At 46.5% G+C, this 24,927-nt stretch overlaps 1 long non-coding RNA gene and 1 pseudogene across 1 annotated transcript; both read right to left on the bottom strand.

Moving 5' to 3' along the window:
- Positions 1-278: 278 nt before the first annotated feature.
- On the bottom strand, positions 279-21,564 carry LOC143664625 (uncharacterized). The gene is made up of 3 exons (XR_013166551.1): positions 21,305-21,564; positions 931-990; positions 279-566 (listed from the first exon to the last, which is right to left on the bottom strand). It is a non-coding gene; the product is annotated as an uncharacterized LOC143664625 (long non-coding RNA).
- Positions 17,164-17,693, bottom strand: LOC143664624 (Golgi SNAP receptor complex member 2 pseudogene; annotated as a pseudogene).
- Positions 21,565-24,927: the final 3,363 nt, after the last annotated feature.

Raw genomic sequence — 24,927 nt, 5'->3', positions numbered from 1 at the left:
ACGGAAGAGTCAAGAAACCCCCAAGACTGCCAGACACCCAATCCCAGGAGGCAGCAAGCCTGCCAGTGTCTGAAACCATCAGCCAAGAAATTCCTTTTGTTCAGACAATCCATTATGGTATTTGTTTTAGCAGCTAGGAAACCAAACATATATACAAGCTGAAATGCGATGGAAGAGTTTTGGTAATAGTGGGCTGGTGATGGCAGCACAATATTGTAAGTGCAATTGATACCACCGAGTATATATTTGCAAGTGGTTAAAATGGGAAATTATCTGTATTCTTTATTTCAAGCCCCCATTTTCTGCTCAGCAGCAGAACCTACGTCTTGACCAATTCAGCTGTTGTGATTTAAGCTTGCTTGATTCCGGACTCCCCTCCACATCTCCTTTTCCTGGATTCCAGGAAAGGCGGTGGTGTCACAAGGTCAGGGGAGGCAGCAGATGGGTCCTGGGTTGATGTCGCCCCTGCTGGCACCCCCGAGGCATGCGCCGAGACATCTGGTTCTTGGCTGTCACCTCCTGTCCACACTGGCAGTTGATGACATGTCCGTGTCCCCATCTGGTCCCTGCTTATAAGGGCCAAGCCAATTTGGCCTGTCGCCTCCCCTCATTACAAGTGGAGGGACCCATTCAGGCCCTCCTTGGGAGACTTGGCTGCTCCCCCACAGCGCTCTGTGATTGGGGAAACTTGGGGAGGGCTCTCAGGAGGGGGTGGGCAGCAGTTCCTTGTTCCTGGGCTTCTGAGCCCCTTGGCACCTCCCTGTCGGCTACCCACCCCACTCCAGAGTGCAGGGTACCTGGGCCCCTCATCCCACCCAGGAAACGAAGCTCCAATGCCCTCTGCCATCGAATCCCAAATCCATCTCAGGGGCTAAGCATCCAGGGATGAGCCCCACCCCAATCTCCAAAGGCTATCAGCATCCAGCTCACTTGTTTCATTCCTTGCGCTTGTCTCTTTTCCAGCCAGACAGAATTTTCAATTGCGTCTACCTGTGGGGAGGTTATATGAAAAAGCATGCAGGTTAGATAGTCTTTCAGATGTGCTGTAGGATGGGGCCTGGCCCTTGAAAGCTGAAAAGCTACAATTTAACATTTTCTGTTTCTCTGCGCTTCTCTGCTTCCCTCCTTTCCTCAAGGCCAGGGTCTAGCTGATGTGGGGTGGTGGGGTGCCTATTAGGATAAAGAGGGGTTTGCAGGGCTCGGGGGCAGCAGGAAGCAGGAGCTCCAGCCCAGCAGCGGTGAGCAAGGCCGAAGCAAAGGCTGGGCTTGAAGCTGGAGGAAGGAAACGGCCCAGCCAGGGCTGTCTCTCATTTTTGAGGTTTATTTCCCCTGTTGCTCGCTGTCGGCGTTCAGTAATGCTTTGTTAAGTTCATCTTCAACAAAGCTGTGCTCAGGGCACCCAAGAAAACCATGATTCGCCTGTGAACCAGGATGGGAAAAGGGCAGCAATCGCTGCAGAGGCCTGAGGGGTGGGGAATAGAGAACAGAATAAGAGACCCCCACCCCAGGAAGTGAGTGAAACTCAGGGAAACAGCAGTTCAGGGTGAACTAAAGGAACAGGAGTCCCTTGCAAGGGGTTCCCAGTTCAGAGGAAGGCCTCGCAGCTTCAGATGACGGACTGGCTGCTTTGGCACGTCAGGAGGTGTGAACTTGGTCCCTGGCAGACACCTGGACTCTGAGCCCCTTAGAAATGGGTCAAGGGTCATTCAGTTCCAATGTACCAAACCGCATCTCCAACTGCATTTAAGCACAAGAGGAAATACGTGGACTCACATAACCGAAAAGGCCACGAGCCTCTGAGGGCCCTCCTTGGACAATTTTTTTTTCACTTAAGTAAAAAATCACTTTAACCGTTTTAAGCGGACAATTCCTTGCCATTGATTACATTGACAATACAGTGTAACCTTCACTATTATTTCCAAACTATTTTCATCACCCCCAACCCAAACTCATGCTCAGTTAGCAATGGGTCCCCATCCCCCTTCCCCTCACCCCCGATAACCACAATTCTGCTTTCCGTCTCTATGAATGTATTTATTCTAAGTATTTCATATACGAGATAGCATACAATATTTGTCCTCTTGTATCTGGCTTATTTCACTCGAATGAAGGTTCATCTGTGTTGTAGCAAGTGCCAGCACTTCATTTCTTTCTCCAACTGAATAATATTCTATTGCACAGATACACCACAGTTCATTTATCCTTTCATCTACTGATGGGCATTTGGGTGGCTCCTACCTGTGGCTGTTGTGAATAATGCCGTGATGAACATTACCATACAAATATCTGTCCGAGTCCCTGCTTTCAGGTCTTTGGGGTATAGAACCAGGAGTGGAATTGTGAGGCCGTGTGGTAATTCTGTGTTTACATTTCTGAGGAACCATCAAACTGCTTTCCACATCAGCCACATCATTTTACATTCTCAGCGATAATGTTCGACGGTTCCTATTTCTTCCCAGCCTCACCAACATGTATTTTCGGTTTTGCTTTGTTTAATTATTGTCATCCCAGAGGGTGTGAAGTGGTATCTCATCGTTTCGTAGTTTTCTTTGGCATTTCTTTGTTGGCTAATGATGTTGATCTTTTCATGTATTTAGTGGCCATTTGAATACCTTCTTTGGAGAACTGTCCATTTATCCTTGGGTCATTTTTTAAATGGATTGTTTGTCTTTTTGTTGTTGAGCTGCAAAAGTTCTTTGCATATTCTGGATATTAAACTTTTAAATTTTTTCTGAATATTTTCCGCCACTCTGTAAGTTGTTGTTGCACTTTCTTGATAATGTCCTTTGATGCACAGAAGTTTTTCATTTTGATAAAGCCCATGTGCTGGTTTGAAAGGATAATGCAACCCTAGAAAAGCCATGTTTTCGTCCTAATCAAATATTGTGGAGGCAGCCGTTTCTTTTAAACCCTATTCTGTATTTTATGTTGGAAAACTGGGAGATGTGACTCACTCAGCTGTGGGTATTAACTTTTGATTAGAGGGAGATGTGACTCCACCCATTCCAGGTGGGTCTTGATTAGTTTGCGGGAATCCTTTAAAAGAAGCAAGCATTTCTGAAAGAGACATGAAGCAGAGAGTCCTTGCCCGCCAGAGACCTTTGGAGATGAAGGAATATGACTCCAGAGAAACTTCACAAAAGAAGAAGCCTGGAGAGAAAGCTAGCAGATGTCACCATGTTCGCCACATGCCTTTCCAGTTGAGAGAAACCCTGAACTTCCTTGGCCTTTCTTAAGTGAACGTACCCTCTTGTTGGTGCCTTAATTTGGACATTTTTATAGACTTGCTTTAATTGGACGTCTTCTCAGCCTTAGAACTGTAAACTTGTAACTTATTAAATTCCCCTTTTTAAAAAGCCATTCCATTTCTGGTATATTGCATTCCAGCAGCTAGCAAACCAGAACAGCCCATTTAATCATTTTTTCCATTTGTTGCTTATGCCTTTTATGCAAAATCTAAAAACCCATTGCAGACCTCAATGTTCCGAAGATATTTCTCCATATTTTCTTATAAGTTTTATAGTATTACATTTAAGTCATTGGTCCATGTTGAATTAATTTTCATATATGATGATAGGTAAGGGTCCACATTCATTCTTTTGTATGATATAGAATTCTTGGTTGACAATTCTTTTTAAAAACAACTTTAGACATATCATCTCACTGTCTTCTGCCCCTGGCAGTTTCTGATGAGAAATATACAGTTAATCTTATTGGGGATCCCTTGTATTTAATAAGTTGCTTCTCTCTTGCTGTTTTCAAAATCCTCTTTGTCTTTGGATATTAACATTTTCCTATAATGCATCTTGGTTAAATCTCTTGTAGTTTGTTGAGCTTCCACGATGAAGGAAGATTTCATCAGATTTGGAAAACTTTCACTCATTATTTCTTCAAATACTTTTTCTGCCCCCTTTTCTCTTGTTCTTCTGGAACTACCTATGTTGGTATGCTTGATGGGGTCTGTTCTGGTTTGCTAGCTGCTGGAATGCAATGTACCAGAAATGCAATGGCTTTTAAAAAGGGGAATTTAATAAGTTGGTAGTTTATAGTTCTAAGACTGAGAAAATGTCCCAGTTAAAGCAAGTCTATAGAAATGTCCAGCCTAAGGCATACGGGGAAAGATACCTTGATTCAAAAAGGCCAAGGAAGTTCAGGGTTTCTCTCTCAAGTGGAAAGGCACATGGCGAACACGGTCAGGGTTTTTCGCTCATCTGAAAAGGCACGTGGCAAACACAGCGTCATCTGTTAGCTTCCTCTCCTGGCTTCCTGTTTCATGAGGCTCCCCGGGAGGCATTTTCCTTCTTCATCTCCAAAGGTCGCTGGCTGGTGGACTCTCTGCTTCTCATGGCTACATCATTCTGCTCTCTCAGAATCTCCTGGCTTTCTCTCTTGTCATTCTCTTTTATAGGATTCCAGTAAACTAATCAAGACTCACCCAAATGGGTGGAGACATGCTTCCACCTAAATCACATCTCCAGGGAGATGATCTCATTACAGTTTCAAACATACAATACAGAATAGGGGTTAGAAGAAACGGCTGCCTTTACAAAATGGGATCAGGATTAAAACATGGCTTTTCTAGGGGACATACATCCTTTCCAACCAGCACAGTGTCCCTCAGATCCCTTAGACTCTGTTAATCTTTCTTCATTATCTTTTCTCCTTTCTGCTGCTCAAACTGGGTAAATTCAACTATTTTGTCTTCAAGTTTGCTGATTCTGTCTTCTGCCTGTTAAAATTTGCTTCTGAATCCATCTAGTGAGTTTTTTAAAATATATTTTTATTATAAACAATTAAAAAACATACAAACATTCTTGTCATTGTTACAATCAGTGGCTCACAATATCATCACATAGTTGTGTATTCATCACCATAATCATTTTTTTGAATATTTGCATCTCTCCAGCAAAAGAAAGAAAAAACTCATACATGTCATGCCCTTTCATTGACTGCTAGTATTTCAATCTATTTTATTTTATTTTATTTATTTATTTATTTTGACATGGGCAGGCACCGGGAATCGAACCCAGGTCCTCTGGCATGGCAGGCAAGCATTCTTGCCTGCTGAGCCACTGTGGCCCGCCCTCAATCTATTTTGTAATTCAATTTATTTTAACCTTTGTTCACCCTATTATTTATTTATTTATTATCTGTATTTTTTACTCATCTGTCCATACCATAGATAAAAGGAGCATCAGACACAAGTTTTCACAATCACACAGTTATATCATTATACAATCATCTTCAAGAAACATGGCTACTGGAACACAGCTCCACAATTTCAGGTACTTCCTTCTAGCCACTCCAATACACCATAAACTAAAAAGGAGATATCTATATAATGTATAAGAATAACCTCCAGGATAACCGCTTGACTCTGAAATCTCTCAGCCTTCACTTTATTTTGTCTTATTTCCTCTCTTCCCCCTTTCGGTCAAGAAGGTTTTCTCAATCCCTGATGCTGAGTCCCAGCTCATTCTAGGATTTCTGTCCCATGTTGCCAGGGAGGTTTACACCCCTGGGAGTCATGTCCCATGTAGAGAGGGGGAAGGGCAGTGAGTTTGCTTGCCGTGTTGGCTGAGAGAAAGAGGCCATATATGAGCAACAAAAGAGATTCTCTGGAGGTGATTCTTAGGGCTAATTTTAAGTAGGCTTAGTCTGTCCTTTGCAAGGATAAGTTTCATAGGGACAAACCCCAAGATTGAAGGCTAGGCCTATTGATTTGGCTCTTCCCGCTGCTTGTGATAATATCAGGAATTCTCCAAATGAGGAAATTGAATTTTTCCCCCTTTCTCGCAATTCCCCCAAGGGGACTTTGCAAATACTTCTTTATTTGCTGTTCAAATCACTCTTGGATTTATCAGGACATCACACTAACCTGGACAAACCTACAAAATCTCATGCCCTATTCAAGGTTCCATGTATCTATTGAGTTTTTAATTTCAATTATTCTTTGCAGTTTCAAATTTTGGTTCCTTTTTATCATTTCTCTTTATTTTTTTTCAAAGAGTGCTTTCCTAATTTCCTTTAGTTCTTTGTATATGGATTCCTTTAGCTCATGGGACATATTTAAAACAGTTGATTTAAAGTCTTTGACTAATAATATATGTGCATCCTCAGGGATGGTTTCTGGCCATTTGCTTTTTTCCTGTGAATGGGCCATACATTCCTGTTCCTTTGTGTGTTTCATCCTTTTTTTGTTGTTGAGAACTGGACATTTCAAATACTACATTATCGTCACTCTGGAAATCTAGTTCTCACATTCCTCTGGGATTACAAGGGTGCTGTTTGTGGAGGGCTGGAGACACCAATTTGTGACTTTTCCAAACTATGTTTTGACCCAGATGGGAAATGGGAAGAGAAAAAGTAGATACTGCCTCCTCAATACTCCTCTGTTGCTTTTGCCCTGGGGTGGGGGCTTGGAACAGTGGCCACCCTCACAGCCAACCCCCCAGCCATCTGCAACAGCTGAGCGAAAGCAGGGATCAGCGCTCAGACCACACGCCTGGGGTTTTGAAGTCCTGGGTCCTACAGCCCACCGTTGCCCCAGCAAGAAGGTTTTCTCAATCCCTGATGCTGAGTCCCAGCTCATTCTAGGATTTCTGTCCCATGTTGCCAGGGAGGTTTACACCCCTGGGAGTCGTGTCCCATGTAGAGAGGGGGAAGGCAGTGAGTTTGCTTGCCATGTTGGCTGAGAGAAAGAGGCCATATATGAGCAACAAAAGAGGTTCTCTGGAGGTGATTCTTAAGCCTAATTTTAAGTAGACTTGACCTATCCTTTGCAAGAATAAGTTTCATAGGGACAAACCCCAAGATTGAGGGCTAGGCCTATTGATTTGGTTGTCCGTGCTGCTTGTGATAATATCAGTAATTCTCCAAATAAGGAAATTGAATTTTTCCCCCTTTCTCGCAATAAAATCTGCACCAGGAGCCCGGGCTGCAGCCCCATGCTGCCGGCCATGCGGCTGGGGGCTGAGGGATGCTAGACACTGCAGGATGGAAATTTACCCCAATCCTCCCCCTCTTCCCTGCATGCTGCAGAGGGTTCCACTCGACTCCTGAGTTTCAAAACAGTTGATTCAGACATTCCTGCCAGTTCAGTAGTTGTCTTGGTGGAAGGACTGATCCTTGGAGCTTCCTACTCCACCATCTTCCCACAAGCCTCCTCCGTCATGAGGACTTCTGCAGGATCTATGGGGAAGAAGGTGCTTAGCTGCCAGGAAGTGGCCTCTGGTGGCAAGAGTCTACCTGAGACAAGTCAACCCAGAGGACAGCAGAGATGAGAATGGAAAGATCTTCCAGCCTCTCTCCTGGAGGGTCCTGGAGGCCAGAGGTGCCCTGAGCTCACACCACCAGCTGTTGAAGTTCCTTCAAAAGCACCTCCTCCTGTAATCCTTGCAACGGGGCTCCCCAGAAGGTTCTGGAATCTGGAAGTCTTTCTTCCAAGACAGAGAGCCTAGACCCCACCATGCCACAGCTTCTTCCACATCCTTAATTATCCCTGAGGCCCTGTCCCATGGAAGACAGGGTCCAAGCAGGGAGCCTCAGCCTATACCCCATGGGCTTTGGGGTTGTCACTAATACTCAGTAGGGCCCCCCATGTCCTTGTGCTGCCACCGGGGAGCAGAGCCCCGGGGAACCCTCCTTGCCATGCCCCCTACCTCCTGCCCTATGCTGGCACCATCCATAGCCTTGGGTTTTGCCTTTACCTCCTCTCCTGCTGGCCAGCTACCCGGCCAGCCTCCTGGTGCCCCTCTGGTGGCCACCCTCCCTTACTTGATGCCCCCACTCTCCAGCCCACGCCTATGTCCCCAGCATCAGGTCCAGGCTCCTGCCTGGTGACCCTCTGCCTGGGTCACTGGAACTCTGCACACCACCCATTGCGGGGTCAGGACTGGGGGCCCTCTCAGGGCCAGGCCTCCCACCCCGTCTTCTGCTCTGATGTCCTGTCGATCAAGTCTTGATGGTCTGCGCTCTGCTACCCACCTCCTTGCCAAGACAGCCCCAAGCATTTGCCTTTGCACACTTCCTCTCGCAATCACTGGGAGGCGGACAGCTGTCCCCGGGCTGCTGGGGCATGGGGAGGGGCAGGTACTGGGCAGGGACCCTGCAGCTGGAGACACTTAGAGCAACATTGAGGCTGTGTCTCTTCCAGCTGAAGAGTCACCCCCTGCCCCCCACCCCAGCGAGTTCACACGCCCAGGAAGAGGACAGGATTGTTCATCGTTGTGAAGCTAGAAGGTACACAAGTGCTCGCCCAGGGAGCTCTGGGTGACCAAGACACAGGTAAAAGGGGGCACCGGGTAGCAATTCCAGGAGCAGTATCAAGACTCAGGCGAATCAACACCAGCAGAGCTCAGGATATACCACGAGGGGGAAAAAATCGAGAAACCAGGCGATACAGCACAAAGCTTTTGCAGAAAGAAAAACAATCCACACGAGAGTCCTACCTCTTGTAGGCCATATTTATATATTTGGAAAATCAAGGGGGAAAAAAATCTTAATAGTTGTTATTTCTGGGGAAGGTTAGAAGAGGCTGGAATTGGGGCTGGGGGTTCTGAGGGAGCTTTCTCTGTAATGCTTTTATCGTTTCAAAAATTCTTGCATGACACAATTCGTTGTAACCGAAGAAAGACATGAAATTCCAGCAGCTGGCCCACGTGCCCCTTTTTTGCTTGCGTCTTCCTCAGGGACCCTTCTGGCTTCCCCTGTCCTCTCCCCACTCCCTTACTAATGCTCTCCCACCTGGCTCCCCCACATTTCAGGCTTCCTTCCGTCCCATCCCTCTCTTTAGACCCAGAGCTGGAGGCTGTTAGATCTTCCATTTAAAACTCCTCATCCATTCCCACACTGGGGAATTTCTTACTCCCTTTCAGATGTAACTGTCTGTCACCAATAATAGTCTTTTTTCGATTTCATTTCCTTCAGCTCTTGCCAGCCACTCCAAGAGCCTCCTTCCCATCCTCCCCGCTCCCAGCCCCAAGTCAAGGGGGAAAAAAAAATACATTTTTGCCTTTACTATGATGTATGCGATCCCATAAAATAGTGAAACAGATATGAAAGGTTGAGAGAAGGTAGATAAATGGCTCCTATTATTCTACCAATCAAATGAAATACCTCTCCACGTCCTCATTTGAATGATAATAAAACTCGCTGAGGCTACGGCTCACTATTGTCATCCCTGGCAGCAGCCGGCCTGCCCAGCCATGGGCCAAGGTAACCTTGGGGCGTCCTTTGCAGTCTGCAGGGGCCCACAACCCCATCTCCTCACCTCTCTCCTTCCCCCCGCAAAGGGCTGTCCCCCCCACCCCACCCCCACATCGTCCCTTCCCTGCCCTGCCACCCCTACCCCTAGGCTCACCCACTGGACAGTTCCATGCTTGTGTGCCTGGTACCCACCCCCTATAAGGCCCACAGGGCAGAGCCAGGTGTCTGTATCAAAAATCAGGGACTTCCGCAGTACCCTCTCTCTCTGCTGCAGCATTTCATCAGCCTTCAAGGCTCAGCCTTCCTCCGAAGGCCCTGACTGGCCACCCAGATCGCTGGCCCTCCCGGGCACGCCCCCAGCATTTGCCTCACACCTCACTGGTGAGACCGGAGCCCCGTGGCTTGCTCTATCTTTCTAAGTCTGCTCAACTCTACCATCCTGGAAGCTAGGAGCCAAGTGGGATTGGCTTTGCAGAGCCCTCACTGCCTCGGCCTGGGCTCTGAGTTTCATTCATTCACCCTCGTGTAATAAACATGCATGGAGCCCCCACGATATCCAGACACTGGGACAGTGGAACAGCAGGTGGGAAACCCTTCCGAGGGCTGCCCCCTACTCCCCACTGCCCCGTAGATGCTGGGTCACTATCTCCCCACCCCAAATCCTGCATTGTTTGCAGCCCTTGGAGCTTACAGGTCTCTTTCCCATGCCTTTCCAGTACTGCTGTAAGTCCTTGCCTGCCAAACCCCTTCCTCCCCCCATGCGCGCGCGCGCGCACACACACACACACACACACACACACACACACACACACACACACACACACCTGCTTCTACAGGAGACAACTGTGGCTTTTCCCTTCCCTGATTTCCTCCACTCTTCTGGGAACAGGGCCTTGAGGACACGCCCCACACTGTCACAGGCAGTGCAGTGGCTTGGAGCTATATATCCCAGGAAAACATGTTCTTAATCCATTGCTGTAGGTGTGAACCCAGTGGAAATAGGGCTTTTTGATGAGGTAACATCGACAAAGGCATGGCCGACTGAACAGGCTTGGGCTTTAATCTGGATTACTGGAGTCCTTTATAAGCAGAGTGACAAATCAGATGGAGAGAGAAGCGACAGGGAGCAGGCCGATGTCAGAAGTCAATGAAACCCAGAGGAGAAAGGGGAAGAGGCTGTCTGTTACTCAGTGTTCTCTAGAGAAACCGAACCAACAGGAGAGAGCCGTTTATATGAAATTTATAAATGGGCCTCATGTCACCGTGGGAACGGAAGAGTCCAAAATCTGTAGGGCAGGCTGTGCAGCTGGAAGCTCGGATGAGGGATCTGGACTAGTTCCTCAGAGGAGACTCGCTGGCTGAAGAAGCAGAGAAAGAGTCTCTCTTCTTCCTTAAAAGCCTTCAACTGATTGAATTATCTCATTGAGGGAGACACACCTGAGTTGATCACAGATGTAATCAGCCACAGATGCACAGATGTGACTTAATACACCAGCCTTCTGGTTCATCAACCAGCCGTGAAATAGTCTGGCAGTAATGGTCAGGCTAGTTCTTTCCTGACCAGTCAACTGGGCATCATCACTTGGCCAAGGTGACACCAGAACCAACCATCACAGGCCACCTTGTGCAGTGCCTTGTGACAGGAAAGCCAAGGAACCTCCAAAGAATTGCCAGCCTGCCAGAAGATACCAACTCTGGGAGGACGCCAACCTTCTAGCCTCTGAAACAGCGAGCCAATAAAGTCCTGCTGTTAAGCCAGCCCATCATATGGCATTTGTTTTGGCAGCCAGGAAATGGAGACAGTCTTAGTGGTTTGTCTGTCATGGGCTCACATCACTTATCCTTGGCCCAGCCTCTTCGCCCTCTTCGAATCTTTGGCCAAATGTGACTGGTGCATTCTTTGGGCTGGGAACACCCTGAAAAGACCCTCCTTCCGAAGCTGGTACTACTTCAGGGGCTCCAGACCTGCCCTGATTTCTTCCCTTTCTTTCAAGTAAATTCTCCTTTGCTTACAGTGGCCAGAGTAATTTCTGGTGCATGTCACTCAAGGACTGTCAGAGGTAGGGACAGTGCCCCAAATTGGCTTCTGGGGCCTTGGGACTCTGCCTCTGTCTTCTCGCCAAACTATGACTACTCCTTCAATCGCACACCTCCCCTGCGTGAGGACAGGGTCCCGTCTGCGTCTGTCTCCTTCCTGTCCTGTCTTCCCAGCATCAGCAACAGCTGGAGGCAGTCGATGACAGTGAATGAAATGGGGGTAATTAATAGTCTCCATTTAGACAGAAGGCACATGAGCTCCAGAGGGGCCATGACTTGCCCAAACCCAGGGCGCCTCCCTCTGTACCCTTTGCCCCCAAGTACCAGACGGTCCCTTTCCCAGCATTTCCTCAAGCCAATAGAAATAGAGTATAGAGGAAGAGTTCTCCAGAGCCAGGCTGGTTGCTGAAGCCTCACGGTCCTCGGAGAAGGGATATATCAAGTATGGCATGCAGGGTTCTCTGGTTTCAAGCAGCAGAAACTTTCCCAGAATGTATGGGAAAGGTGTCCCCAGCTCATTGAATCGACAGCAAGACTGGAAATCCGGACCTGGAAAGGGTGTTGCTGGGGCTGCTCAGTCTGCTTCCACCAACGTTTGATTCTTGTGCCAGTCCTGAACTCAGGGCTCCAGGCCCAGGACGGAGGTGTGCCCATGAGCCGAGCTCTAAGCACGCAGTCCCCCTAATACAGGCAAACCTCGGAGATATTGTGGGTTCAGTTCCAGGCAACGACAATATTGCAATAAAGCAAGTCACATGAATTTTTTGGTTTCCTAGTGCATATAAAGGTTATGTTTACACTACACTGTAGTCTGTTAAGTGTGCAATAGCATTATTTGAAAAAAGAACAAAAACAATGTACATACTGCTTTAGTGTCCTTGGCTGTTCCATGCAATGGCTTTTGGCTTAAACAATGGGCATTTATTAGCTTATGGTTTTGAAGTCAGGGGAAAAAGTCCAAATCAAGGCCATGTTTTCTTCCTGAAGACTGGCATTCTGGGGCTGGCGGGCAGCAATCCTTGCTCCTGGGCTCCTCTGTCCCATGGCAATGCATACAGTGGCCTCTCCTGGCTGCTCCCTTCTCTTCTGGGTTCTACTGAATTTCAGCTTCCTGCTTCCCGAGGCTTTCTTCTGTCCCCATCTGAATTTCAATCCACTTCTAAAGGACTGCAGAAATAGGATTACGACCCACCCTGATTTAGCTGGGCCACACCTTAACGGAAGTAACCTCATTAAAATGTCCTGTTTACAGTGGGTTCACTGTAAATGGATTACTTAAGAATGGATTAAGTTTAAGAACGTGTTTTTCCTGGGGTACAGACTGCTCCAAACCACCACACACCCCTTAATTAGAATGTTGACACAAAGACATGAAATGAGCACATATTGTCCGAAAAATGGCACCAATAGACTTGCATGAAGTAAGGTAGTCACAAACCTTCAATTTATAAAAAGCTCAGTTTCTGCAGAGTGCAATAAAATACAGCATGCCTGTGCCTTGATGCACAACCCCCCTAAACTGCACATGATGGGGGAGGATGATTCCCTAAAGGAAGCAGGGGTACTGCTACCTCAAACAGGGGAATGGATTTGGGGCAGCAGAAGCCCAGCAAGCGATCACTCCCGGACTCTGTCATTCCCAGTTCCAGCCCACCTCCGCATTGATAGGACTGCTTTGAGGCTGGGGGCTGCAACCTGGCACCCGCTGCTCAAACGCACAGCAGGACAAGGCAAAGAATCACAGGATGGGGAGTGGAGAGATCCTTGGCAAGGATGAAGCTGTAACTTTGCATCTGGAGAAACTGAGGCCCATGGAGAGGCTGTGACAGAGCCAAGGTCCCACCGACAACATCTTGGGGTCGAACCTTAGTAGGGGCCCTCAGCCTTCCCCAAGGGAAGCGGTGGCACGAACTGCCGGCAGGAGCTGGGAGCCATGTGGGTTCATCAGGCCGCCGCAGCTCTCCGCCTCTCCGTCTCAGCCTCTATACAAGGAGGCCACTTCACTGGGTTATTGTAAGGCGTAAACAGATATTAAATGTCTATGCTCACATGACAGTACTTAGAATGGAAATGAAGACATTTGTCCACATCAAAGTTCATAGCTTTATTCATAATCACCCACAACTGGAAATAGCCCAAATGGTCCATTGACTGGCGAATGGAGAAACAAACTGTGGTTCCACCCTGCCATGGAGCACTTACTCAGCAATAAAAGGAACAAACTGCCAGTATTCCCAGCAGCATAGATGGATCTCGAAAGCTTCATGCCGCGCAGCAGGAGCCGGACTCAGAAGACGACATCAGTAAGATTCCATATATGTGAAGGTTAAAAAAAAATATTCCATATTTATGAAGCTAAACTAATCTAACTGACGATGATGGAAAGCAGATGGATGGTTATCTGAGGGGTGGGGTGGACAGAAATTAAAATGGAAGGGCCATGGGGCATCTTCTGGGTGATTGAAATATTCTGTTTGTACGAGTGCCTGAACCAGGTATAGACATTTGCAAAATTCATCAAAGTATGTATTTAAAGTGGGTACCTTATATTGTTGGTAAATTATACCTCGATAAAGTTGACTTTAGATGGCGGAGTTCTACAGAGAGGGTGGGGTTTAACAAATGAGTAAAGTGCTTGATCATTATATTGATATTTCTTTTAGTCTCCAGCACCTTAAAGCAGCTAGAAGTAAAAATCTAAAATTGTGGAATTGTAACCCATACCAAACTCTGAAATCTGTTCTACAACTAATTGTTGCTCTGTGCTTTGAAATTTATTGCGTTTTTGTATATGCATTATTTTTCACAACAAAGCAAAAAAAAAGGAGAGAAGGAGTATAACAGAGAAGATAGAATTTAACAAATGAATATGACTGCTGTATCATTATATTGATATTTCTTTTGGTCTCCAGTGTCTTGGAGCAGCTAGAAGAAGAAGCTAAAATTGTAGAACTGTAACCCATAATAAACTTTAAAATCTATTCTATAACTATGTGTTAAAATGTACTTGGAAATTTATTGCTTTTTTGTATATATGTTATAGTTCACAATTAAAAAACATTTAAAAAATAAAGTTGACTTGATAAAAACGACTTAGCCTGTTTCCTTCATTCATCTTCGGATGCCGGTACCAACCCCCTTGGAAGGATCAGCCCAAGATGAAGGAAGGGGCAGGGAGGGCCACCTTGGGTTCCATTTGGAAGCTGTCTGTGCCCCTCCCCACCCCACCATCCAAGTCACATCTGACCTAGCTGTTCTCACTTCTGCTGTATCAATCAAGACTCTTCGGGATGCAGATGATAGCAACCAAACTCGAACCAGCTTAGGCAAAAACATGAAAGGGAAATTGATTTGCTTGTGCCCCTGAGGAGAGCAGGGACCATCAGATGTGGTGTACGTGCCCCAGCAAAACATGTTCTTAAATTGAATTCATTCCTGTGGGTGTGGGCCCATTGTAAGCAGGACCTTTTGATGAGGTTACTCGAGACCAGATGTGACCCACCTCAATCAGTGTGGGTGCTTAATAAACAGAGTAAAATTCAGACAGAGAGAGAGAAAGCCACAAAGGGACGGACAGAAGCTGAACATTCACGGAACCCAGAGGAGAAGGGAGAGACCAGAAGATGCCACCATGTGCCTTGCCATGTGACAAGCTAAGGACCTAGCAGCCAGCCCCAGAATGCCAGTGTTCAGGAAGAAAGGATCACCTTGAGAATGCCTTGATTTGGACTTTCTCTTAACCTCAAAACCATTAGTAAATAATTCTCATTGTTTGAGCGAACCCATTGTACAGTATGTGCTGGAGCAGCCTAGGAAACTAAACCACGTGGCTAGATCTAGGGGTTCAAATGCAATCACCCCTCTCCTAATTGTGTGTTTCTGTGTCAGCTTCACTCAAGGACTAGGGGCAGGAAGTTAGCCATCAGCAGCTTCTGAAGCCCACATAGAGGGGATCTTCTCTGTCCTGGCAAAGACCCAGGAACAGATCCTATTTACCCAGTTCTCCACCACAAAGGGGTTGGAACATACTGCCCAACCAGGCTTGGGTGCTGTATCCATTCCTCTTGAAGTACATGGACTTCAAGGAGGGTGGGACAGGATTTTCCCCAAAGGAAAATCCAGGTGCCATTGCCAGAAGATGACGGAATATATGGAAACCAGACAGAAACAGCAGGAGTCCAACACCTGTCTTTCTTGAGTCAGGGCTGCTTTTCCTCATCTTGTCATAGATATATCAGAAATCAAAAACCTGGAAGAGACTAAATGTTAATGGATTAAACTCCCCAATCAAAAGACATAGACTGGCAGAATGGATTTTAAAACAAGACCCATCTATATGCTGTCTATACTCAAAGGACAGGAGGGCAAGGACACAAACGGACATTTGCACACCAATGTTTATAGCAGCATTATTTACACTTACCAAGAGATAGAAACAGCCAAAATGTCCACCCACGGACGGGTGGCTAAACAAACTGTGGTATATATGTACGATGGAATATTATGCAGCTTTAAGACAGAATAAAGTTATGAGGTATGTAACAACATGGATGGACCTTAAGGACATTATGCTGAGTGTGATTAGCCAAAAACGAAAGGACAAATACTGTATGGTCTCACTGATATGAACTGACGTTAGTGAATAAACTTGGAATATTTCGTTGGTAACAGAGACCATCAGGACATAGAAATAGGGTAAGATATTGGGTAACTGGAGCTGAAGGGATACAGATTGTGCAACAGGACTGAATATAAAAACTCAGAAATGGACAGCACAACACTACCTAACTGTAATACAATTATGTTAAAACACTGAATGAAGCTGCATGTGAGAATGATAGAGGGAGGAGGGCTGGAGGCATAAATGAAATCACAAAGAAAGATAGATGATAAAGACTGAGATGGTATAATCTAGGAATGCCTAGAGTGTATAATGATAATAATTAAATGTACAAATTTAAAAATGGTACAAAATTTATATTTTGACTAGTGCATCTCCTACTATAACTTATGTAGATAGTTGCTTGAACAACATAAGTACATGGAACCTTGGGTAGGACATTGGATTTTATTGGTTTGTCCATAGTGATGCCCTGATGAATTCCAAAGTGATTTGATCAGTGAGTGGAAAAGTATTTGCAAAGTCTCCTTTGGGGAATGGTGAGAACAGGGGAAAATTCAAGCTCCCCAAGTTGAATTCTTTTTTTTTTCAGAAAGAAATACACCCAGTAATTTTAATGCGGAAAATCTTACTCGTTATCAGCAACAGCTTCAAGTCTCTGTTTCCTCTAGTAGCTGCTTCCAGGGAAGGATGACAAATATGAGCAGTTAGTCATCTACATGTCATTTTCTTTTTTGGAGGGGGGGTAGCTATATGCAATAGTGTGTGAATTAACCTACAATAATGGGTGCAGGAAAAGGCGGCCTCTTTTCTTCTCCTCCTCTTTACTCTGCTCCTGTCCATTCATCAGGAGCCAGAAAAGACCGGATTGTGGCAGGGTATGGACTGTTCTGTTGCAGGGCTCACCTAAGAGCCTTCCAGGGGCACATCAGCTCTGTGGACAAATTCACCGATGCTCTTCGTCTCCTCCCCCTTCTTTCTTTATCCCTTACCCTTACATTCCTTCCTCCTCCAATGAGAGTGAGAGAGAGGCAGGGAGGAACATATATATACTTCTTTCAATCCCTAAGCACTGCCCATTGTAGCAACTCTAGCTCCTCTTCCAGGAGTCACAGAAAACAGAGCAGGTCTGAAACGCCCATGAGGTACAAATTGTAGTTCCTTTCATCGTAGTTCCTTTCAAGTGGTCTTCACAGTTAAGACAAGCGTACTTGTCCTTGGCCCCTCGCTCCCATCAAGCATACACTCACACACACTCTCACACCATGGGAACAGCGCTCAGCTGCAGGCTGGCCGGCTCACGTCAGGTACTGCACCACGAGGAACATGAGCACGCAGGTGAGCAGCATTCTGCCGATCATGAAGTACTTGTCCTGGAAAGCCCGCTTCTCGATGAGCCGCATCATGGTGTTGGACAAGCCCAGCATGTTGGCAATGTCAAGGATCTTCTTCTGAGTCCCCTTTAAGGTCAGTCTCTGGGCCCTCAGTCCCTCCAGGAGACTGTGCCCGCCTCCAATGAGGTTATCCATGCCGTGGTGGATTTCCTGGTGGGAGGAGTTAAACTGCAGTGATTCATCCATTGGTATGGTGGTGTCAGAGTCGTTAGTGGTGAAGGTGCGAGCCAGAAGCTCCTCTCGTTGTCGCTCCTGCTGTTCCCTTGCATAGCCCTTGTGCTGAAAGTTTCTGAGGGCACTCTGCAGGTGCTGGACATCATATTTTAACTGGTCAACATGAAGTGCGGTGACTGCTTGTCTGCCGTCTCCAGGCATCCCATTTGAGACTGGATCTCGTGGACCTGCTTGTGCGTTTGCTGATACAGCGGCTCCATGGCGCCGGCTCGGTCCGCCCAGCCTCCGGCTTTCCCCAAGTTGAATTCTTGATATTCTCACAAGCAGTGCGAACAACCAAAGCTATAGGCTGAGCCCCCAGTCTTGGAGCTTGTTCACATGAAACCTAACCCCACAAAGGATAGGTCAAGTCTACTTAAAATTAGACCTAAGAGTTACCCCCAAGAGAACCTCTTTTCTTGCTCAGATATGGCCTCTGTCTCCAGCCAATACAACAAACAAACTCACTACTCTCCCCCTGTCTATGTGGGACATGACTCCCAGGGGTATGGACCTTCCTGGCAACGTGGGACAGAAATCCTAGAATGAGCTAAGACCCAGCATCAAGGGATCGAGAAAACCTTCTTGACCAAAAGGCAGAAGAGTGAAATGAGACAAAGTGTCAATGGCTGAGAGATTCCAAATAGAGTCGAGAGGTTATCCTGGAGGTTATTCTTATGCATTAAGTAGATATCACCTTGTTATCCAAGATGTAATGGAGAGGCTGGAGGGAATTGCCTGAACATGTAGAGCTGTGTTCCGGTAGCCATGTTTCTTGATGATGATTGTATAATGATATAGCTTTCACAATGTGACTGTGTGATTGTCAAAACCTTGTGTCTGATGCTCCTTTTATCTACTATGTCAACAGACGAGTAGAACATATGGAATAAAAATAAATAATAGGGGGAACAAATGTTAAAATAAATTCAGTTTGAAATGCTAGTGATCAATGAAAGGGAGGGGTAAGGGATATGGTATGTAAATTTTTTTTTCTTTTTCTGTTTTTGTTTTATTTTTCTGTTGTCTTTTTATTTCTTTTACTGAATTGATGCAAATGTTCTAAGAAATGATCATGATGATGAAGATGCAACTACATGATGATATTGTGAGTTGCTGATTATATATGTAGAACAGAATGAGCATATATTAAGGATATTTGCATTTCTTTCTTGTAATTTTTTTAATTCATAAAAAATTATTTTAAAAAACACTGGCAGAGAATGGATGGGAAGTAAGAATTAAACTCAATATTCTAGAATCCCATGGAAAACAGGATATTCTGATTCCAACAAATTATCCTAATAGAAATAGTACAGACATCTCCAAGGACCCAACCCCTTATCTCTGCAGCCCCCCACTGGCTCCTTCTTCCCAATGGGGCATCAGATGCCATCTTCATCTTATTTCTCTTGCCACAGGATTTCCACTGACCTAAACATCTTGTCCCACTTTTTAAAACAGCATCTATTGTTTGAAAACTAAATCTGTTCCTGACATCCCAAGGGCTCTCTCATTTAGTTTTGCTCTTAGGGGAATATCATATTGGGCCTTTTTTTCAGGACCATGTCTTAGTTTGTTAAACTGCTGGAATGTAATATACCAGAAATTAGATGGCTTTTTAAAAGGGAATTTAATAAGTTGCAAGTTTACAGTTCTAAGGCCATAAAAATATCCAAATTAAGATACCTTAACTCAAGGAAAGCTGATGGGTCAGGAACACCTCTGTCAGCTGGGAAGTCACATGGCTGGCATCTGCTCATCTCTTGCTCCTGAGCTCTGGTGCTTTCAGCCTCTGCTCCTGTAGGGGCTCCTCCCTTTGCTTCTCCAAGGCTGGCTTTCATCTCTTGGCTTCCCTTGGCTCCTCCAGGTTCTGGCTTCTTAACATCTCATGGCGATAGCTGCTGGGCTCCAAGCATCTCCAAACATCTCCAAGTGTCGGCATCTGTGTCTACTCTGCTCTCTCCAAAATGTTTCCTCTTTTAAAGGACTCTAGTAAACTAATCAAGACCCACCTGGAAGGAGTGGAGTCACATCTTTCTCTAAGCAAAAGGTCACACCCACAAGTGAACGTTTCACATCTCCGTGGAGATAATCTGATCAAAACTTCCAACCTACAAGATTGAATCAGGATTAAAAGAAAGAGCTGCTCCACAAGATAGGGTCAGGATTAAAACATGGCTTCTCAGGGATGCCGAAGAGAATCAAACTGGCACAGACCATGGTCATGGATCTCTTGAGCACCAGTGAATTTTCTCAGACTTTGCTATTGGGGATAGATTCTGCCCTCCCACCCCCTGGCTACCAAGAGTCTTATTTGGGGGCTGTTCTAGTTTACAAGCTGCCAGAATGCAATATACCAGAAATGGAACAAAGGGGAATTTATTAAGTTGCAAGTTTACAGTTTTAAGGCTGTGAAAACATCCAAATTAAGGCAAAGCCATAGAAATGTCCAATCTAAGGTATCCAGGGGAAGATACCTTAGTTCAAGAAGGCCGATGACATTCAGGGTTTCTCTCTCAACTGGAAAGGCACATGGCAAACATGGAGACATCTGCTAGCTTTCTCTCCAGGCTTCTTGCTTCATGAAGCTCCTCCAGGGGTATTTTCCTTCTTCATCTTAAAAGGTCTCTGGCTGTGTGGCTCTCGTGGCTCCAGTGGCTCTTTCTAAAATGGTTCCCTCTTAAAGGGTTCCAGTAAGTAACCCTGCCTTGAATGGGTGGAGACATAGCTCCATGGAAACTATCTAATCAAAGGTTACCACCCACAATTGGATGGGTCATATCTCCATGGAAAATCAAAAAGCTTCCACCCAGCCACACTGAATGAGAGTTAAAGGACATGGATTTTCTGGGGTACACCATAGATTCAAACCAGCACAGGGACACACAGAACTTTTTCAATTTAATAAATATTTATTGAGTATCTGCTATTCTAGGCATTGGAAACAAGATGAAATAGTTGCCCCATGTCCATGTCTCTTCCTTCCTAATCTTTATATTTGTCATTTATTGTCTTGTGCTAGGACCCCAAAACAATGCTGAATAGCAGCACCAAGAATCAGCATCCTCGTTGTAATCCTGCTACTATTGTTTCAACATTGAGTATAAGGTTTGTTCTGCCTGTGTGGTAGATGCCCTTTATCAGGTTAAAGAAATCCCCTTTTAGTTCTAGTTGCTAAGAAACTGTGATTATTTTTAGTCATGAATTGATGTTGAAATCTATCAAATGCTCGTTCTAGGTCATATTTTACTAGGATTTGTAAACCAAAAGTTACACTAAACTGAGCTAAAGTCAAGAGATACAGGAACCTAGAGGAACAAGAGGGGAGAATCGGGGACAACCAGGAAAAGAAAGGAATATTTGAGTAGCTCCTTCAAGGATGAGCAGAAACTGACCAGGTAGTCAGTGAGGGATGACATTGGGTATGTGTGCGGGGTGGTAGATAATGCAAGCAAGAGTCTCAGGGAACTGAAACTAGTCTGGTATGGTCCTTTCATGTGACACTCCTCCTCTGGTTTGCAGACACCAGCCCACGGTGGGGACAGGGCACACCTCAGCCCCATGAGAACTGTGGCAGGAGCATCCAACCTGGGGACTCAACAGTGAAGTCAGCACAGATGGCAAAAATCAAGACAACTGTCAGGATTACCCTTGAAAATTGCTTAAATGGCCCATAAAAAAACATACGTGGGTTTTATGTCTAAAATCCCATAAGAATTTTTAAGTATTTCTGCTTGCCTGCCAGGCTGACTGCGTTGCATTTCTGCATTAAGTTTTACCTTTAACTTCAATGCTCATTCATAGAGCTGCTGGTTGCGGGGATGGTTACCTGAGATGGATTCTCAAGTCAGCCAGAAGTTGGACCATGTAGGACGACCATGTGCCAGGCGTGACATCCTCATCAGCACGGTTCAGTGGCCAGCGCTGGTAATTGATCTCCCTCTGGCCCAGTGTGGAGACCATCTCCCGTGGTCTTCTCCCACCTTCAGCCTCTTGGTCTCCAAGTCTGGCTGAAGGTGGTCCTGACGCCTCTGGTAGCCTCCATCCCCAGCCACAGGCACAGGTCCATGACCAATGAGCAAAAGGTGTCTTTCCAAACCTGGCTGACCCATGCAGGACCTCACTCTCTGCCTTTGTGTATGGCCAACACTATCTCAGCTGTGACCTCACAGACCTGGGCTTCTGGCCTTGACCATGACCCTCCTGGCTTCATCGCCACTGACCTCTCAGAGCTCATCTCCTTCTCATGTGCCATGTTGCAGCCACCCTGTCCTCCTCCTTCAACACCCTAAGCTCATTCCTACCCCAGGACCTTTTCACTGGCTGTTGCCTTTGACCACATGCCTTTCCTTCTCACCATTCAGTTCACATGTTACCTCCTCTAAGTGGCCTTCCCTCAGTGCCCCCCTTCCTAAAGGAGCACCGCCATCCAGTCATCCTGGATCACATCCCCCTATTTCTTCTGACCACTTATCAACATGAATTACCATCTTAGGTATTTCTTTTCCTATTTATTATCTGGCTCACCCTCCCACAAAAGAAGCCCTTGATAAGCTTGCTCACCTCTTCCCTACCCAGTGCCTAGCATAGGGCCTGACACAGAGTAGGCACGTAATAAATGTGTAATGGTGGAGTATCACTGCTCCCTATTGCTGATCTACCTCATGACTGCCTAACCCAGCTCTGGGTGTGTCTTTTCCTTGCACACACACACACACACACACACACACACACACACACACACACACAACAAAGGGCACTGCCTGCCTTGCATTGAGGCCCCAATGCCTTCCAGGAAGCCATCCCTGAATTCAAGTCTCCCCTCTCGGACTGGGCCCTGCCCCCCAGGACCTGCCCCTCCCACCCCAGAGAACAGCTGAAATCCAGAGCTGTTGGTGCACCTATCTGCTCTTTCTGCCTCAGGGCCCAGGTAGAAGGCAGGATGGCAGCTCTGGGGTGAGCAGGCAGAGGCAGCTGCAGCATCCCCAGCTGAGCAGTTAAGACCTGCTCAGTGCCTCCCTGCCCGCCTCTCGGCCCCGTGTGGGCCTCTGGGCAAGTGTCCCCTGGTGGCACCTCTCTCCCCATTCATCCCCATTAGCTGCTGTCCACATTGGGCCAGAGGGAGATCAATTACCAGCGCTGGCCACTGAACCGTGCTGATGAGGATGTACGCTCGCCCCACTGCTGGTAGGGACTGCAGGGAGAGGCAGGAGAAGCAGGAGGTGGGGAGGGGCGATGGGGGGGTTCTCCTGCTCTCAGGGGAACTGCTCTAAAGGCATGGGGCACCTGCCCCCACCCCCCAGGGACTGTGGAAGAGGCCTCCCTGGGGCCGGAGACGGAGACACCCCAGGAACCATGGCTCTCAAGCTGTGCGTGTGGCCCGAGGAAAGAGCCTGGCTGGGGGCTCAGGGTTCAGGGGAGCAGGCTGACACTGTTGAGAAGGGCTTTCCCAGGCCCGGTCAGTCCTGGAGCCCTGTGCCTCTCATCCCTCTGCGCCACAGCTCAGGTCCACTCCACCAAGAATGCCCTCCCTGCATCCAGCCCACGCCGGGAACCAGCTCAAATATCTCGTCTGCCACACTCCCGGACCACCTTCACCCTTTGGGCCTCTCTCTGTGTGCTTCTCTGTGATTCTGACTGTACCAGAGCATGTGGAAAAGATGCTCAAACTCACTCATAATAAAAGCAATGCAAATGAAAATGTTCAGAAAAAACGATTTCCTTCTATCAGGTTCTATCAGGTCGGCAAAAGGTGGATAAAACTAGGGCTGGTTCTCCTGCTGGGAGGGGGTGGGGGAGATACCGCCTTACATTATTCCTGGAAATGTAAATCGGCGTGACCTCTGCAGAGGGCAATTTGGCAACATCTAGGTAAATTTAAAATGCACGTGCCCTCTAACCCAGCAATTCTCTTCCAAGAATTTCTCTTAGGGAGATATGAGTCCAAATATGTAAGTATAAAAGTGCTGACTGTGGTGGTGGGGGGGGGGGTTGTCAGAGCCAAAACCTGAAAGCATCCTACATGTCCATAAGGAGAGGCTGGGCGAATAAATCACATCACATCCACTCAACGGGCATCACCCAGCTGCCTCATCTGTGGAGGGGGATCAGCCTAGCACCCACTCCAGTTATTCTAGGCAGAGGCGAGTTAACATAAAGTACTTAGAGCAGTGCCCAGCCCATACCATGTAATAAATTCATGATATTATTGGTTTGGGCAAACATAAGAGAGTATGCATAAAGGTCTCCAGTTATGCAGGTATGTAAATTTTGCTCTGATTCCCTGTGTTTTGTTTGTTTTTGAGGAGTTATGCTTTTTTCTTCTTCTAGTTTTTAATTTAGGATTACAGTTTAATTGTAGCAAAAAGGGTACATATCAGAACCGGCCAAAGGAAGGCAGGCATAGGGCGAGGTCTTAGAGGGTCTAAATGTGCAGCTTTGGTTGTCCTCTCCCATTGTAATCAGAACTGTGCTGACGCCAGAGCCAAGCCTGGGCGTCTCCCCACGAGAAAGAATTCAAGGGTGAGGAAGCAAGTAGCAGTAAACAGTGAAGTTTATTGAAAGGTTAGTACACACTAGAGAAATTAGCGCAGACATGCTCAGAGAGAGGCATGTTCTGAGTGGTATGGGTTGAGCTTGTTTTATAGGGAGGTTTTACTAGCAGTGATTTTCCATTTCGACCTTTGAATGCCAAGTGTCATCTTTGTTTCTCTCTTTGTCTCAGGAAGAGATAACTATCGGGTGCTCCTGGAGCTCTGTCAGGTACTAAAAGTTTGTTTGGGGCCCCTGGTTTAAAAATCTTCATGACCCCAGGCTTTCTGTTATTAACTAAGAATCCCTTTTGGGCCCATGATTTTAAAAGATTTATGGTTTGGGGGAGTTTCTAGGCTTTAGGGGAAATATTTGTTCTAAAGTTTTTGCAGTTGTGCATTAACTCCTTCTGAGCTGGATGAGAAGCCAGAGACCACCGTCTCAATGCCCTATTCGATCCTGCCTCACCAGGAAGTCAGACGAGCCACCCTCCTGCCTCATCAAGGTGTGACAGTGTTGCCCTGTCACAGGGATCCTCACCCATGCTGTCCTGAGTTTTTATTGAAGTTTCAAAGCTTGACTGAGTGACTCTGGGACCACGTGATTGGACGCAATTTCCAACTCCCTCCACTCTGCAGAGGTTGGGCCGACAGCACTGGAGCTCAGAGCCCCAACCCTCTAATCCTGTGATTGGTCTTTTGGGGCATGGCCAGCCTCGTCCTAAAAGTATCCCGGGCCTGGCCCCAACCTAGAGTCATCTCAGTAGCATAAATGGGGGGGGTACCGTGAATGAGAAAGACATTCTTATCACTTGGGAAATCTTTTTTTTTTTAATCTTTTGTATTTTAATGCAATTTTATTGATTATATATTATATATTCACATGCCATGTAGTCATCCAAAGGATGCAATCCGTGGTTCA

The sequence above is a fragment of the Tamandua tetradactyla genome, chromosome 20 (genome assembly GCF_023851605.1).
Source record: "Tamandua tetradactyla isolate mTamTet1 chromosome 20, mTamTet1.pri, whole genome shotgun sequence".
NCBI lineage: Eukaryota > Metazoa > Chordata > Mammalia > Pilosa > Myrmecophagidae > Tamandua > Tamandua tetradactyla.
Note: the sequence above shows the minus strand (reverse complement) of the source record. Positions and strands in the feature narration are given on the sequence as shown.